We start from the raw sequence: 12,289 nt of genomic DNA, 5'->3' as shown, positions 1-12,289 counted from the left end.
CTTTTAAATCATTAACACCTAAGTAGTATGGAATGTCACACCTCCAGGAGGCTACACACATTTTGCATTCCAGAGAATTTTCTCAAAAATAAAGTTTAAAAAGGTACAATAAAGAAAAGCAAATATTTTATGAACAATAAAAGCTATTAAAAATGTACAAATTTCAATATTATAAATAAGATGTATTTTTACAGTGATAATAGTTAATGCATTCATGGTCTTTCCAAAAATGCTATAATATATTATAATGCACACAAACTCAAAATTATATTTTTTGCTACACTTTCACAAACAATCTGCCATATTTTGGAACATTTTTGTTAATCAGACATACTTTTTTCTCATGACAACAACATATTCCTCTATGAGTGCATGTTTATTGAGATATTTAAAAATATGAAAATGTGCTTAATTGTATAATTAGCATTATAAATAATGAATATTTATCTAAATTTTCAACTTACAGTGCAAATTTGAAAGAATGTTTTCTTCAACAACATTTAAGGTTTCACCTGATTTCATACAACAGTTTGTTGTTTTTTGAAGTATTAAGGACATGTAGAAATATTGTGCATATTCTTAATTACTAAGAAACAACTAGCAATATGTCAGGTATAGTGTGATATAAATGGGCATTGACAATGAATTTTCATGTCTCCCACCATGACATATCACACCATAACCCTCAATAACAAGTAGGGCTCTCAGTTATGAAAATATGAACATAAATATAAAAATATGAATAATAAGTGATAAACAGTGATTCATTTCTCTACTATGGAACATCCTACATTACTATTCAGTCTAGCTGCTGCTACCACTGTATGAGAGACTGCAGAGGACGTAGAAGCTATAAAAGTAGACTATTTCTCTACTAACTTTTTATCAGGAAAAATATCTGTTTTTTGATGATTTGGAATGAAGCTGTCACTCACATTCTTGGCTTGAATGCTTAGAACTTATTTTCGCCTATTCTTAGTTAAAATTTTTAGTAGCAGATCTGCTTGAAGCCTTCTTACTCTTAAGACATTTACTTGCTGCTGAGAAATTAGATTAGTGGCCTGATGCTGTGTAAAAAAGCATATGACTCACTGTGCAACAATTAGGTGAGTGAAAGAACAGGAATGTTGGTGTTTTCCACTGTATTGTTCCTTCTAGCACTCTTTCTAGCCATGCTTCATCTTAAGCCTTACCTGAGGGATTCCAAGACTCACCTAAAGAACCTGATCCTGTTAGTGTTGAATGAGTTCAAAATTTCTACTGATGCTGGTTTGGTGAGCTAAGCAACTGCAAGAAACAAAGCTAAACTATGGCTAGAAAGAAAACTGAATATATTTACAAAACATGCATGCCATAAAACAACTTGCTATTGAATCTATGGTTAGTCTTTGTAAACTGGTGCATAAAAGATGTACACAAGCAGAGCATTTGCTACTGAACTCTAATTCCTAAAAATAAATCAAGCAGAAATAGATACCTTTTTACAGCAGCACACCTCTATATGTGGCAGCACTCCCACTAACTGCTAGGTCAGGTCACATTAATTCAGAAGAAAGTAAATATTTGTATTTGCTTATAAAACTATCCCTTTATTTCAAGGTTGTGAGCCATAAAGTTAGTATATTTAATTAGTAGGGATAAGGGAGACACAGCCTCCCATATCACAGTATGCAGAGGATAAATTAATAACAAATAATAACCCTCCAAATTAATTTTGTTTTATTTTGTCTGTTCTTATTATTATTTAGAAATCATCACACTTTTTGTAAGTGAATAGAGTTTTGTACTCAAACTTTGAAAGATTATAACTGTATAAATATTTGTAGTTTGCAGCTTTGAACATTTAAAAATCTAACAATATGATATCCTTCTGTTAATTACTTGAGGTGCTATGCTTGTCAGCATTAGGCCAGCTTTACAAGTATTTATTATACCTGTTGGGAAGGATTAAGAACTGTCTGCAGGTAACAAATATTAAGAGAACAGTGTGGCATGAAAGAACAAGCCTAGTTTGAAAATATAGAAGCAAGTGGGTGGGGGAACAAATGGCAACATATGCTTAAAGTGAATAAGTGTAAATGTTGCATTTTTGTTAACAGCCTTGTAAAAATGTATGAATTAGGGGATCAAAGTTAGAGGGAGAGAGAGAGAGAAAGATTTGTGTATAGTTTTAACAAACAAACTGTATCATTAAGGTCATTGTGAAAAAGTGGTGGCAAGGGCAAGTGTGATACTGGAATATTTGCAAAGAAGAACTGATATGGGAATCTGTTGACATATTGCTGGGAGAAGAGAAGAGAAGAGAAGAGAAGAGAAGAGAAGAGAAGAGAAGAGAAGAGAAGAGAAGAGAAGAGAAGGGAAGGAAGGGAAGAGACAAAGCAGAATGAATAGGCCATTGGGTCATTGAGGACTATTCATGGTATGCAAAGGATGACACAGGAGAAGTGCAAGGGGAAAGGTGTGTTGGAGATGTATAGATTCCGGGAAGCATCATAAGATATGTGTCTGAAGCTGGAAAAGCAGGCTTGATAAATAAATCACAACTGAGATGCTGACGTAGATGATACATAAAAGAAACTAGGACTGGCCCACCAGAAGGATGCTCGATATGTGAGGATACAGTAGGAGATTACAACCATATGCTGTAGATGAATAGGGATGTTTTAGAAGTGCAGAATAGGGTCAAGGTACAAGAGATGCATTTACCACATTTTTATCCTTTTGTTTCTGTGTGAGACAGGATAGTGGTGAAATGTTTTAAAGCTGTTACCAGCATCTGGGGAGTGAAGGATAAGTTTGTGGATGGCTGATTAGATTTGTTTGAGGAGTGAGGGACAGATAAGAAGACATGGGGGCTTGTCTTTTTAGAAGGAATGAATTCTGGGAGAAGAGAAAGGGAATGATGGGGGCTAGAACTATTATTGCAGTGCTGCTTGGTGGGACTTGGATGAGTACTCCAGCAGAACTGAGGTTTGATGTAAACTGGAGGGGTACACATTTAGTTAAGGATCTGGGAGGGAGTGTGAGATGAGTAAATTTCCCTTTATCAGTAGCATCTAAGAAAGGTAAGTAGTAGAGTATGGAAAAGCATTATTTATAATTAGAAGAACAACAGGACTCTTTGGGGAGTAAGGTAATATGGACTAATGAGATGACTATAGTACTTACCAGAGACATAGTAGGGAAAAAAACAGAATATAGGAATGGAGGTGTAGATGGGTTTTGGAAACTCTTAAAACAAGTACTTTATGGTTAGAATAAATTATCACAGAAAGATTACCAATATAATATGCAAAGATCTCACAAAGTATTTCTTTCATGCACGTTAATAATAAAATCAGCATGCAGGCAATAGGTTGTGTTATTGTCATAATTTAGGAAGAGGCTTTTAGTGAGGTAAGTTTTGTACAACTGATGGAACTGCAGCCTGTGTAGTTGGTGTTTTTAAACACTCATATGAGTGATATAAAAAATCATAACTGATTTGAAGAATAAGGAGGTGTCTTTACTCCTGTATGAAAGTGTACCCAGATCACTGTGTGCAATTCTAGAGACCAGTGGGAAGTATGTTAGGGAAGGCAGGACTGTTGGAAGAAGTTACTGAGGAAAGCAGTAGAATTAAGAAGTGCTCAGCCAGCAGATTGTAGCGCCTAACTACTCGCTGAATCTGTGCAAGTATTTGTTTAATGTGAGGGTTGTAAAGCAAAAATATTGACTAGGACAGGGAATTCATGCAGGCATTTAGGATGTCTTGGGGCAGGTGGAGAAAGAGGTGATGGGGGAGACAGGGATAGAGTCAAGGTAGAATGCTAAATACTCCCAAAGGGAAGACTACACAGGTTTATTTTTTTCTGTCATCCAGCAAATGTAACTAGGATGATGGGAGGGATGGAAGTACACAGGAATGATGGGAGGCTACAGTGTCTACACATGCACAATAAATATGGCACAGGTGGTATAATACAAGTTTATGTAATTCTGAGGAGTCCTTATGGCAGAGAGGATCTGCAGATGAAGAAAAGAGGAGAAAATGGGTTCTGACTGGTAGATGGAGGTGACCACATTCTGTGAGGACATGAGAAAGCCTTTCTTCAAAGTAAGAGTGAAAAAATGAAATAGTATACAGGTAGGTGTTAGCAGAAAAATGTACAATAGGCTTAATGGTTGCACAGAAGTGTCTGATAGGAAAAATGTGGGGCAGGTATAGGGTGCTAACTGCCATAGCAGGGCTTGCATATTACTAAATACTTCTGTTAACTAATTTGTATGTTTGCATACATATTGCTGTCTCTAGTAGAATTACAGACTCAGTCCTAACGTCTCTGAATTCCTTGAGGTATTAAATGTGTCATCCTCAGGGCCATGATCCTTGTTTTCTTGTATCCAATGTCTTCACTGTTTTGAATCTGTTGCCAGTCTCTGGATCACTTCAATATGGAGAGAAACATTTACAGTTTTGAAGATGTCTGATTCCAGCTCACTCTTCTCAATCTACCACATTTTTAGCTGAGTCTGAGATTCATGAAGCGGTGTAGCTACACAAGAACATTAGAAAATGTCTGGCACTATTATTCTCAAGGAAGTTACACTTTCTGAGTATATGACAATTGCCACCTTTGGGGTTTTACTTGTCATTTAATTTGCAGTTTTCTTTTAAATGTTACAAATGTACTCATCTCTGACTCATTCCCATCAAGGTGCTGTGCTGGTGAATTTATCTGAATCAGTACATCTAATTTTAATTAGTTTTCCTGCTTTGTATTCAGGCTAGTGACCCACAGGGAGGAGTCTCGTAACATTTCATAGTTCAGAACAATATGCAGCTGTCTTATCGGGTAATTTTCAGATTCTACCTCTCTGAAATGAGCTTGTGCATTGCATTTTGTACTATATTGCTGCAGCCTGCATACTGAGTACATGCATATTGCCTATTTTTTGGCAGAGTCCAGCTGATGGACATTCCAACATAGCTAAGATATCAGCCCCAAAACTGGTTCTCTTTAATGCCAGAAGTCTAAACAATAAATTTTCTGACCCTGAGACACTCCCGCATTTAGAAAACATCCATATCTGCATAGTTACTGAAACTTTGATTAAATTTAAAGAGTTCTTATACTAGGGTTTTGAGCTTTTCATGCCATCATACCCAATGGCAATTGTGGTACAGTCTCCATATATGCTAAGGAACATATTATCTCCAGATATATCCCTAGGACTCACAAACTGAACTCACTGAATAACAGATCCCTCTAAGAAGAATTAGTTATCAACCAATAGCTTCTTACACAACATCTTTTATCCCTGGATAACCATGTAAGATCCCTCAGTATTCAAAATCATCTCCCTCTTAATAACACTCCATTATTTTGGGTGACTTACCCTTATATAAACTGGGACACCTATACCTTCAATGTACAGTATGCCTCAACTTTCCCAGACTTAATAAATAAAAGTTTCTTTGCACAGCTAGTAAATAAAACAACTACGGTGCATAGTATTCTTGACCTGATACTTACATGTATGTTCTCTTTTTTCACTACTCCTCTGGTATCTCCTTAACCTGTGAAGTCTGAACATACACTTGTAACCTTCTCTGATAAACTCCCAAAAGCTCCTTCAGCAAACTGCAGCACTGAGTTTAAGGACTATAAACAAGCTAGTCTATTTGTTATGGGGCAAAATGTCAAAATTCACTTACGACTGCACCTGTCTGATCTCAATACAATAGCAAGCTTTACCATGGAATTCTATACCCACTTAGAAAAGTGCATAGAGCTAGCAATCCAGTATCATGGGAAATTCAAAAACAAACAATCCTGGTAGTCCACCATCATAAATAAATGGCTTTGTATGGAAATGTTGGCAATCAAAATGCTGAGTGCTGAAAAGCCCAAAAAAAGACAAGATAATTTGGAGACGGGACAATCTGAAAAAAATTGCTCTTCTCCTTAAACCTTCTTTTTGCAGGGTTCAAGTCCCCCTCCACCCCCTATGTGGGGGGCAAGCTCCCCACACCCACCGAACTTATACATATAGCTATGTGTATATATATATATATATATATATATATATATATATATATATATATATATATATATATATATATATATATATATATATATATAAATAAAAAAAAAAATATATATATATATATATATATATATATATATATATATATATATATATTTAGGTTTACAATCAAACTTGGAAACTGTATTGGTCGACTTGCAGTTTCCAAGTAAGCATAATGTTGAACCCAAAATGATGTACGACACCACAGTGAATGGATAGCGTAGGACAATATTTTGGGTTCAACATTGTGTAGGGAGGTCCACGGTTCAGTGAGGAACAGGAAATTAGCCCATTTCCTCACTGTAGTATAGTCTCAGAGTTGGTATATTTAATGTGCAGAGGGTGTGGGGAGGTAAAATAGTACAATTAACATATTTTTTGACCCTTGAGTGTAACTGTATGTTAATGTGCATAGCATGAGTGACTAACGTCACCTCCTGCTATGTCGAACTTGTCGAACCAGGAAGTTCAGGTAGGTAATTTCTGATGCTCTCCCTTTTAGATGTGCCAGAAATCGACATTTGCCATCGACATTATGGCCTTTCAATGGAAGCATTTTCAAGAATATGATAGTAAACATTTCTCTCTTTCTATACACACATATATACATATATATATATATATATATATATATATATATATATATATATATATATATATTTATATGTATATATAGATATACATACATACATATACGTATATATATATATATATATATATATGTATGGGTCTACTTCATCTGACCTAAATTTCATTTGACTGAAATTCATTTGACTGAGACCAAAACACGGAAAGTTCAAAAGACTGGGAAAAAAAAAAAAAAATATATATATATATATATATATATATATATATATATATATATATATATATATATATATACACACATATACATACACCTATATATATATATATATGCCCCCTGTATCCATGGATTATTGTTTCCAGAGCCTGCCATGGATACCTCAAACCACAGATAGTAGTGAACCATCTATGAAACCCATATTATTGTATATAGTACTCATATATCACTCCTGCTATACTATTGTTCATAGCTTCTGACTATTCTACTTTAAAGCCAGTTTTATATCATTTACTTGACAAGATGAGAAGCCACAAATGGCACTATAAGTCAAAACACCATAACAACACCGCATATGTCTCTGAATTTTATTCTCAGCTCAACTTGCTATTTTACATTTGCTCTGCGAAATATGCTGAGCCTTGACTTATGCTAATGCGTACTGTAGAGCTTGATGTCTTTTCTTTGAAAACCCACTTTAAGGTTGACTTCAATGAAGCAAACTAAGTTCAGGGCATGCTGTTAATGCCAACTTTCTTTTACATTTAAACATGCAATGCATGACTCAGTTTGAGTTTATTGAGTTTAAGGTTGCCAGTGCCATCAAAGACAATCACAAGGATTTCTTTACTGATATTAGGAAACTCAGATGTTGCACCCCCCACTACTGCCACAACTCTAATGCTGCTGTCTGTCATTGGAGGGCATAGAAAGCAAGTAGTTCTGCTGTCTGTCATTGGAAGACAGTGAAATATTATGAAAAATTTGAAAGATAATATTAGCATTTAATACAGTATTTTGATGTTATTGTGGAGCACATTAAGTCGTCCATGGCTGGGTAATGTCAGCAGACAATGCTGACGGCCTGGGATTAAAAAACATTGTTTTAGGAAGCTGTCACTTCTGCCTTTTCAACTTATGGAACAAATTCCACAGAGGTTCCAAGGCTTCCATTATTTTACGGGGTAACATTAATGCTGTGTTCCATCATCAGGTCATAATACATAATCCATTATCTGTTCCCTTAAAGTCTAAGCCGTCAAAACACTGCAACAAATTTTTCAAGTGTCCGGTCTGCTGGTTCTGGTTCAGTTTCTTCGTCATTGCCATCTTCTTCTTCTTCTGTAGAGGATTTAATGAGGTCTTCTAACTCCTTGCTTGTCAACATCTTGCGATATCCTTCAAATATGATCTTTCACTTCTTCTTCTATCACGTCAACAAATCCCTCGCCTCCTATTTGTTGTGCTGTTTTAATTGTTTCTTACCTCTGAGTCAATTTCTGGAAAGCCTTGGAAATCATGGATGGCATCACAACACAAATTCTTCCAACATGCTCTTACCTTTTCTGGTTTTAATGTACTCATTAGATTTCTGTCTATACACTGAGCAGAGTGGAGGAGGGGCATTGACTACAACTGATCTGAGATATATAACAATAAATATCCTGTTTTTTTGGCTTATTTATACTGGTTATTACTTCTAGCAATTTATATATAGCACATTTTATTGCCTGCTGCATACCTTTTACTGTATTTTATTGCTATTAACTAATCTGCATGGGTAACTTATTTGTTTGCAGTTAAAAGCATTCTGTAGAGTCTCCTTGCTCCTTCATCTGTTTAAAAACTTTCATTTTGTGGCTCACTGCTTTGATAAAGATTTCTGTAGTGTTTACTGTCTAAAAGAGTGTAGGCTAATAGCTTTAGTATTGTTCCCCACCTTCCCTCCCTGTTGGTGTCTTGTTGTTATACTTGGTGGCTTTGCAGCTGCCCGCCCCTACTGTAAATTTGATCTGGGACACTCCTCCCAGTCTAGTGTCATTAGCTCATTCTACCTAATACAGAGAGAACATCTGAGAAGGCCAAACCACTTACTTTCTTTCCTTCTGTTTCTCCTTTCTCCCTTTCTTTTAAAAAAAATTGCTTGAATCTCCTTGTGTTCTGACTGTGCTTTTCAAACATTTTGGAAATATAGAGTATATTTTAGTGCATTTATTAAAACTGTATTTGACTTAATATTGCTACAACTCAAGTGCTCTAGGTTACACTGCATTTGAATTAAGTGTGTTTTAGCTGCTATTCTGTATATATAGACTTCTCTGTATATGTAGACTAGCTACTTATTCTACTGTATTGCTGCCTCTTAAATTGTTTTTCAGTTGTGCACTTGCCTTGCTTCATTTAAAAGGTTTAAAATTGCTAATTATGTAGAGTTTTAATTGCATTTACTATTTAGGGCTACACACTCAAGTGTGTTAACCTTTCCTGTGTTTATTTACTGCATTATTGCATTGTTTAGCCTGTTTTAACAAAAAAAAAAAATACAAAAAAAAAATACTATCTTGTTTGCTCATTTCCTGCATTTCCTAGCAATTATAGTCCAGATCCCAGGATTTGCTTGTCTCAGGACTTTATTTTCTGTGGTAGAGGAAAGTCCTCCTGCTTACCAGTGGGGTTGGTGAGCATTGTACTGCCTATCTAACACTAGATGAGTGGTTTCCAGCTCTGAAACTGTAATTTTATTAGCCTTTTTGGGCTGATTTCTATCCCTTTCAACTTTCTGACTTAAAAACGTGTGTGTTTGCGCATTTTTCGCATCATGCAGCACCGCGGGACTACGGTTAAACTATTCCAGGTGCCAGAAAGCCTGCTCTTCAAAATTTCACTTAGAACTAGCTGGTTTCTCAGTAGTAGAACTAAAATCTGAACCCTTGTGACTAGCACTTGCTCTAGAACCTGCTGGAAAGCACTAGGAAGCCTTAAACTGATACAAGCACTCAGCTCTCCTTGTCAATAAGGAGCAATTAATCATAGGCACTAAACAGCCTATAATTGCAAAGTACCTTGCAAAGGTAATGGAAAACAGCTCTTGTACTTTACAAAAAAAGTACCTAAACAGGCATTTCCAAAGGTCAGCTTCCGGTGATTTCTCCTGTCCACCTGGTGAATCTGGGCATACTGGGGCAATGCAGCAATTGCCTCGTACACTGACAACCCTCTCCTCCTACCACCCAACACTACAACCTGCGAGAGATGCACTTACATAGCCAGACTGGAAGCAAAGCTCTCTCCAGCCAAGCTTGTGCTAGACAGTCAAGAGGAGAAGGTTAACACCTGCACTACACCTCAAGCAACACATAGTCCTTCAAAACCCACACCATCAACACCTACACATAGCAACACTAAACCCACATATGCGGAGGCCCTTAACATTAACCTGCCCAAGCTACAAGGACCACTGAAGCTGAAATGCAAACAAACACCAGTCAAAACCAAAGTGACACATAGCTCACAACACCAGTGTGCTACCCAACAACAGCCCCTAAGGCAAGACAATGTACCCAACACTTTAGTCATAGGTGACTCTATAGTCAGGCACACTGATGTCCCACTCACCAGGCTGAAAAAGGAGAAAATTACAGTCAGCTGCTTGTCGGGTGCCAGGATCCACCACATAACGCATGCACTCAAGTCACTTCACAACAAGTACAAATACGACTCTGTCATTGTCCATGTTGGAGTGAATGACTTGAGATGTACCTCCCTGGACTACATGAAAAGAGACATGGAAGAGCTCTCAGATCATGTGGCCCAGGCAGGTATGACCCTAGCCCTGAGTAGCATCCTGCCTTCACCCAGAATGATATAACAGTATAAGGACAAAATGATTGACTTCAACAATTGGCTAAGCTTCTGGTGTCATTCAAAGGGGATCCACTATCTATCTGCTTAGGAAGACATGATCGACAAACCACGATGCTTTGCCAGTGATGGTCTGCACCTGTCACCCCTGGGATTCAGGTTACTGGCTAAAGCTCTTGCCACCCCTATAGTGCCTTTTCTTAGGCAAGGTTCAAAGGACAAAACCACTACCGTAACAGATACAAGCATGCAAAATCTGAAGGTAATGCTACTCAGTGCTAGAAGTCTAAACCTCAAAATGCACTCTCTCAAGGCACTCCTAAAAATGGAGGACATCGATATCTTTGCAGTAACTGAGACCTGGTTCAAGGCTTGAGAGAGCACCCCTGCAATACCAGGCTATAACTCTTACCACACTTTTCGGCCACCAAACCAAGACCAAAACACTAAACGTGGAGAAGTGTCCATATTCACCAAGGATATTCACACCTTCAGGCTAGTTGCCCAACACAATGCATCTGAAATTCTCCAGGTGCAACTAACACTAGGTAAGACTGTAATTCAAATTGTAGCTTGCTACAGATCCCCCACTATGCCCCAAGATTCTCACTACACCTTTCTAAACATACTGGAAAATATTACGATACAACCAAATACCCTAATAGTGGGTGATTTCAACTACCCTGCCATTAACTGGGAAAACTACTCGGGTACCAACACCTTTTCCCAACAGTTCTTGGAATTCATAAATTCCAATGCCCTGGATCAACTAATTCATTGTCTCACTAGGGGATCCAATATCCTAGACCTGGTTATTACCAACCTGGGATATAGATGCTCAACACCAGTGGTCACCCCCTCATTGGTCAGGTCTGACCACAAGCAAATCACCCTTGACATCCACATCCCACTCCCACCCCCCAGTAAGGAAACCTCCATAAAAACTTCTCCAAAGCTATCTTCATGCTACTCAATTCAGAAGTGACAAACTTCATGACACTCCATGCAGATGGTATCTGAAAGTTCGACTGCTAAATCCTACACTAAGGCACTGTACGAGCACATCCACTCATGCATGAATCGTGCCATCCCAAATATAACCAAGATGCTCTCCTCCAAAAAAAGGAAGCCAATCTGCCATAAACAAACTATACAACAGAAGGAAGAAACTGTTGCAGAAAAGAGGAAAATCCCAGGATGCAAAAAAAAACTTCCTTACCAGCCTCAGTAAGAAGCTGAGATCCCTCATAAAATCCTCCAAAGCTAGTTACGAAAATAAAATTGCCAAAGATTCCAAAGACAGCCACAAGGCATTCTATAGTTATGTCAAGAATCTAAATGGCAATGCTAAGATCTGCTCTGAGCTACAACAGAATGGCATTAAATATACTGATCCCAAGGATATTGCCAATATCCTGGCAGATCAATTTAGTTCCAACTTCACCCCCCTCTCACCCCCTAAAGGGCCCATCTTAGTACCAAAAGATTGCCAAATTCCGGTAATCATGGCCACCCAGGTAGAAACCGCACTCTCCAAAGCTAAGAATACAGCATCCATGGGACCAGATGACATCCCAGGCTGTGTACTACATGAACTACAAAATGAACTGGCACCTCACCTAAGTGTTATGTTTAATCATAGCCTCACCTCAGGCTTCGTGCCCACTGAGTGGCACACCGCTACAGTTATCCCACTCCACAAGGGGGATCCACCTTCCCATCAGTCTGATGAGCTTGGTCTGCAAGGGCATGGAATGCATTATCATGGAACTT

Source organism: Protopterus annectens, chromosome 4.part0 (genome assembly GCF_019279795.1).
Source record: "Protopterus annectens isolate FY-2018-M chromosome 4.part0, PAN1.0, whole genome shotgun sequence".
Taxonomy (NCBI): Eukaryota; Metazoa; Chordata; order Ceratodontiformes; family Protopteridae; genus Protopterus; species Protopterus annectens.
This window is presented reverse-complemented; position numbering follows the sequence as displayed.